The sequence below is a fragment of the Lepus europaeus genome, chromosome 15 (assembly GCF_033115175.1).
Source record: "Lepus europaeus isolate LE1 chromosome 15, mLepTim1.pri, whole genome shotgun sequence".
Lineage (NCBI taxonomy): Eukaryota > Metazoa > Chordata > Mammalia > Lagomorpha > Leporidae > Lepus > Lepus europaeus.
In genome coordinates this window covers 88,249,343-88,255,082 of record NC_084841.1, presented here as the reverse complement: position 1 = coordinate 88,255,082, position 5,740 = coordinate 88,249,343, and the positions used below count along the sequence as shown (strand labels likewise).

The following is a 5,740-nucleotide window of genomic DNA, read 5'->3' as shown; positions in this document are numbered from 1 at the left end:
CCTGTACCCCCCCTGCTCATGCTGTCATCCCCTCAACATGCTTACAAATCCTCTAAGCTGAATTCCTGCGCCCCCTTAACACCTACACAAATTATTCCAACACTACAGAACCATCATTCTTTTGGAATTACCAACACTTTTATTTGGCCCTCATGTTTTCGTTTGTGTTCACTTAACTTTTCCAGCGAATTTAAAATGGTTCTTTCTATTTAGGTAACTGCACACATTAGACATACAGAGGAGTGCCACGTTTCACACTTCTTCACTCTCCCCAGGAACTCTGAGGACAGTGAATTTTAAGCCCACAAATTGTATGCCAAACCCCCAGTTCCCAATTTTGATAGACGCTGCTTCCCGAAGACGTACAAGGTCATTAAGCAAGACTGCACCTTGGCCTTCAGACTCTAACCCTGGTAAGAAAAATTCCTGGCGCTTCTAATTATTCTCCTCCAGTATCTCAGTCGACCCATTTCAGTGACTTGTTTTTAGTTTCCTCATGCATTTTTCAATCATTGATACATACACAAGATTAAAATTTAAAGGCACAAGGGGATGTGCAGGAAAAAGAAATTTCTCTCCTAATAATGTTCCCTTCCTACACAATGTTGATTCACCAGGGCCAATTTCTGGTAGCTACTAGCTAATGCTTGGAATATATGTATATAATCACACAGATATACATATGCATATCACCCTAGATGTATTTGTATACACGTATGGGTACACACAGTGTGGATGTACATACATACTTTTTACAAAACTCACTCACTAAATTATATAAACATTGTGCATCTTGCTTTTTTTACCAAAAATTATATATTTTTTGGCATTGTATCAAGAGCTAAGTCATATTTCCATCATGTAAATCCCTTTGATGTTTAAGCTGCTACTATAACCAATAGTACAATGAACAAACATTTTGTACATATGTGCAGAATAAGCTCATTTGGATGAATTGCTTGATGTGGCATTGTTGGTTGAAGGTGTGTGCTTTTAAAATAGCAATGGAGGGGCTGGCGCTGTGGTGTAGCGGGTAAAGCCACTGCCTGTGACACCTGCATCACATATGGGTGCCAGTTCCAGTCTGCTCCACTTCTTATGCAGCTCTCTGCTCATGTCCCTGGGAAAGCAGCAGAGGATGACCCAAGTGCCTGGGCCCCTGCCACCCACATGGGAGATCCGGAAGAAGCTCCTGGTTCCTGGCTTCAGCCTGGTGGAGCCCTGATTGTTACAGGCATTTGGGGAGTGAACCAGTGGATGGAAGACCCATTTCTCTCTCTGTGTGTGTGTGTCTCTCTCTCTCTCTTTCTCTCTCTTTCTCTTTCCCCTCCCTGTCCCCCCCCCTTTGTGAAACTCCACCTTTCAAATAAATAAAATCAATCTTTTTTAAAAATAGTGATAGATACCACCAAATTGTCATTCGTTAAGGATGTGTGAATGCCTGCTGTCATCTATGCTGCACCAGAAAGCTGGCCACCCTACCACCTCTGGAATCACCAGAGTCCATTTCTTGTAAATGATGAATTTAGAGAGTTCCTCCAGCATTTAAACTGGAGATGCATGAACCAAAAGTGCATCAAAGTGGAAGGCAAGGACCACTGCTAACAACTTCTACAACTGGATGTCTCCTTTCAGAAACGAAGTCATTAAAACGGCATTTTTCCAGTCTTTCTGTTTAGGAGTAGGAGACAGGCGTGGTCGGGGAGGAGGGTGGAAGTGTTCCCAGGTTTGCCTTTGACGATCTGACTCAGCATCAGCCGAGAACAGGCCTGTGCTGCCTTCACATTTTCCTTTCCCCTATTAAATAATGCGTCATTCCCAGCTATACCCTGAGTCGATGACTCACATCTGTCCAGGCCTCTGCCTTGAGCTGTGACTGAGAATACCAGGAAATGTTCCATTAGAAGAACCCCAGGTTTGGTTCCTTAAATGTGCAGACTACAACTTTTAGCCACTTTATTTTACTTTATATACAGAGACTTGATAGGCCCTTTACCTTGTATATTTTGTAACCACAGCAAACTCTATTGATGTCTCATCTGCTTTATAGTCTGCTGTGCTGATATTTTTATTATTATATTTCATTTAGCTTTCTGATTATGATTTCAAATGCAGAATAGACATCATCTAAGGAATACTCTGAGTAGCTTCCTTTCCAAATGCTTCTACTTAGTTCTGTAAAATGCATCTTAAGGCTTTAAACTGATCTCCCTTTTCAGTCTCAGATGGCACCTTGGTCGTGAGGAAGAAGGGGGTAGCTAGAGATGAAGTGGCTGTAGCTGCAGTCGCTGGGCTCCTGGCTGAGGATTCTTCCCGTGGGAGCAATAAGCCAGCTCACAGGCAGCTCGGCCTAAGGAGCACGGGACCCCGATGCTCTCTAACTTCTGTGCGCTTTCCATCCTTAGTCAAGTGATCCATAAATTAAAGGTGGTTTTCTGACAGAGGTCAAGCCTTCCATTCAGCACTTAGCAGGGGTGAAAGTGAGTAAGATAGAATCATAATTCCTTTGTAGACACACATCTAAAAATAACCATTCCATAAAATGTTTTATAAGCTGCAGATGTCCTCATAACATTCCTATGACATTTTTAATTCTTCAACACTTCTTAAATGATTCTTACATGGTCTCTTCCTTTGCTTGGCCATTTAGAATTTATTTTTCCATAGCTATTTAATAAATCCACTGATTTAAAATACAACCTTTTTCAAATTTTTTATACAAACTCAATGCTACTACATTTTCCTCCAGTCCTTCCTGGATCAAGGCCTCATAGTTTAACTTTTTACTAATGTCTAACACATTTGATATCTACTAAGTTAGGAAACTTCAAGTTTTACTGGGACTGCTTAGGTCCTTAATCTACAAGACGAAGTTAGATATCTTTAATTAAACTATGTTCCACTGAAATTTGGTAGGGTTGCTTTAATTGTATAGATTACTTAGAAAGTTTCTTCCAACTTTACAGAATTATTTTATTTTGATCTGAAATATACCTCTTCACCTATTACCTTCTTGAGTTGTAGATATATCTACTTACTACAATTTTGTAGGTGTTCTTCAATCCCAAAAGATTATTATGTTTATTAAAAATACTAAGTGCTTTTCATTTCTATTCTGAATTCCTTTTGTCATTATGCCTCCCAAGGGATTCTTTGATAAATTAGAAGCTATTGTAGCATATAACTTGCCACCTTTCTGAAGTCTTTGTTTTTAGCAGTTTTCCGAGTCCTTTTTTTCTTTTATTTATTTATTTATTTTATTTTTTGCATTTTTGACAGGCAGAGTGGATAGTGAGAGAGAGAGACAGAGGGAAAGGTCTTCCTTTGCCGTTGGTTCACCCTCCAATGGCCGCTGCAGCCGGCACACCACGCTGATCTGAAGCCAGGAGCCAGGTGCTTCTCCTGGTCTCCCATGGGGTGCAGGGCCCAAGCACTTGGGCCATCCTCCACTGCACTCCCAGGCCACAGCAGAGAGCTGGCCTGGAAGAGGGGCAACTGGGACAGAATCCGGCGCCCTGACCGGGACTAGAACCTGGTGTGCCGGCGCCGCAAGGCAGAGGATTAGCCTGTTGAGCCACGGTTCCGGCCCCGAGTCCTTTTTTTCTTGAAAATAATCTTACATAAAAATACTGATTTCGGCCGGCGCCGTGGCTCAACAGGCTAATCCTCCGCCTTGCGGCGCCGGCACACCGGGTTCTAGTCCCGGTTGGGGCACCGATCCTGTCCCGGTTGCCCCTCTTCCAGGCCAGCTCTCTGCTGTGGCCAGGGAGTGCAGTGGAGGATGGCCCAAGTGTTTGGGCTCTGCACCCCATGGGAGACCAGGATAAGCACCTGGCTCCTGCCATCTGAACAGCGCGGTGCGCCGGCCGCAGCGCGCTACCGCGGCGGCCATTGGAGGGTGAACCAACGGCAAAAGGAAGACCTTTCTCTCTGTCTCTCTCTCACTGTCCACTCTGCCTGTCAAAAATAAAAAATAAAAAAAATAAAAAAAAACTGATTTCAAAAATTGTTCTTATTTATCTACACTTGATCTTAGCCAAAAGGCAGAGAAGTGATACCTATCTATATGCATTTTATTTCACCTACTTTACTCACCATATCGTGTAAAATGTCCAAAACAAATCCAAACAGCTGTCAATACTAGGAACTCCTGGTAGGATTGTTACCACAGTACAAGGTCAGGGGCGTGCACATGTTTGTGATCTAGAGACCACATTCTGAGCAGAAGTGTGTGTGTCTCCTGCAGGATTCTCCCATGATCCCAAGTTTGAAAATAAGTCTTTTAAAAAGAAAAATGACTCTGTTCCTAGGACCAAGTAAGCTGCTTTGTGGTGAAGAGTTCTAAACAAGGAAGTTGAGTTTCTCAGTTGACTTTGGTGTCTTCTTTAGAAACAACCAGCATAGAAAAGAAAAGTGGAGGGGAAACTTGCATCTATGACTCATAAGAAAGACATTGAGAAGTATTCCTTTCTAGGGTGTTGGATATGAGGTTAGATTCTTAGATGTTTGGGCAACCTGAGGTCAGAATACACCCTTGGAATGGGAGAAGTTGCTGAGCTGGGAGAAGGGATGGCACTATCTTAGGAAGGGGCAGATATTGGAACCAAACAGTTGGATAGCAAGTAGCAGGGAGGGGCCTCAATCTCCATGACACTACAACCACGTGACAATCGCAGAAGTTGGAAGTGGTCAGTACTGTCTGCTTCTCACTTGTACTCTGAAAGTTTAATATTGTATTCTTTATTCAGTACTACAACACTTCACACTATAACATTCTATTAAGGATTTTTGCTGGAAGGAATGTTGGTTTTTTCTTTTTTATATCATTTGTTTCTCTCAACTTCATCACCAATATGCCAAGTAAACTCTCTTAACAAAGGATGTGGCCATGCACTATAGATAAGTTGGTCATTCTTTTCTCATTGTCTTGAATTACTGCCCCCAAATCAGAATAACATAAGTGGTTTAAACAATGTGTCTTATTTTGCTATTTGGAAAATCACCTAATAACATTTTCACTTGTTAAATTTTCTGACCCATGGATCTCTCTGGTAAAATCGACAATGAATTTTGTCTTCTGGGTGGAGTTACTACCAGCTCCTCCATCCTTTTGTACTATAGCTGTCCCTTACTGTCCATATTGATGGGCTCCAGGACCTGCAGGCACCAAATCTGTGGACCCTCAAGTCCCTTATACGAAATGGCACAGTATTTGCACATAACTGGCCATGTCCTCCTGCATCCTTTAAATCCTCACTTGCTAATGCATTGCAAATGTCCTGCAAATAGTTGTCCTACTGTGAAGAATAATGACAAGGAAAATGTCTGAACATGTTAACGACAGGTGCATGGTTTTATAACCTTTTTGATTTGCAACTGGCTGACTCAGAATTTGCATGGAGCCCTTGCACATGGAGGACTGCCTGTATTTTCAGCCTCACACATTCCAAGTTGATCCTCACTCTCAGTTAATCTCCAACTTACCAGTCATGAAATTGCAACATGGGATATTCAGTTATTTATCTGCTCTTTCATGCATTACCAAAATATTAATTTATCACATATTTTAACTCAGACCTAGAATATAAAAGCAGCCTCTTTTAAGCCACTGAATGTAAGGTCTGTGAAATGCTAAGATATATTTGCTGTTATTGTGCAGCCCAAATATTCAAGAATCTTCCTAGTTATCAAGAAACTGACCTGTATATACTCCATCTTCCCCATATGTACCCCCAAATGT

The 5,740-nt window shown here is 41.9% G+C and overlaps 1 pseudogene; it reads right to left on the bottom strand.

Moving 5' to 3' along the window:
* Positions 1–3,893: 3,893 nt before the first annotated feature.
* LOC133774768 (U2 spliceosomal RNA) lies at positions 3,894–4,056 on the bottom strand (annotated as a pseudogene).
* Positions 4,057–5,740: the final 1,684 nt, after the last annotated feature.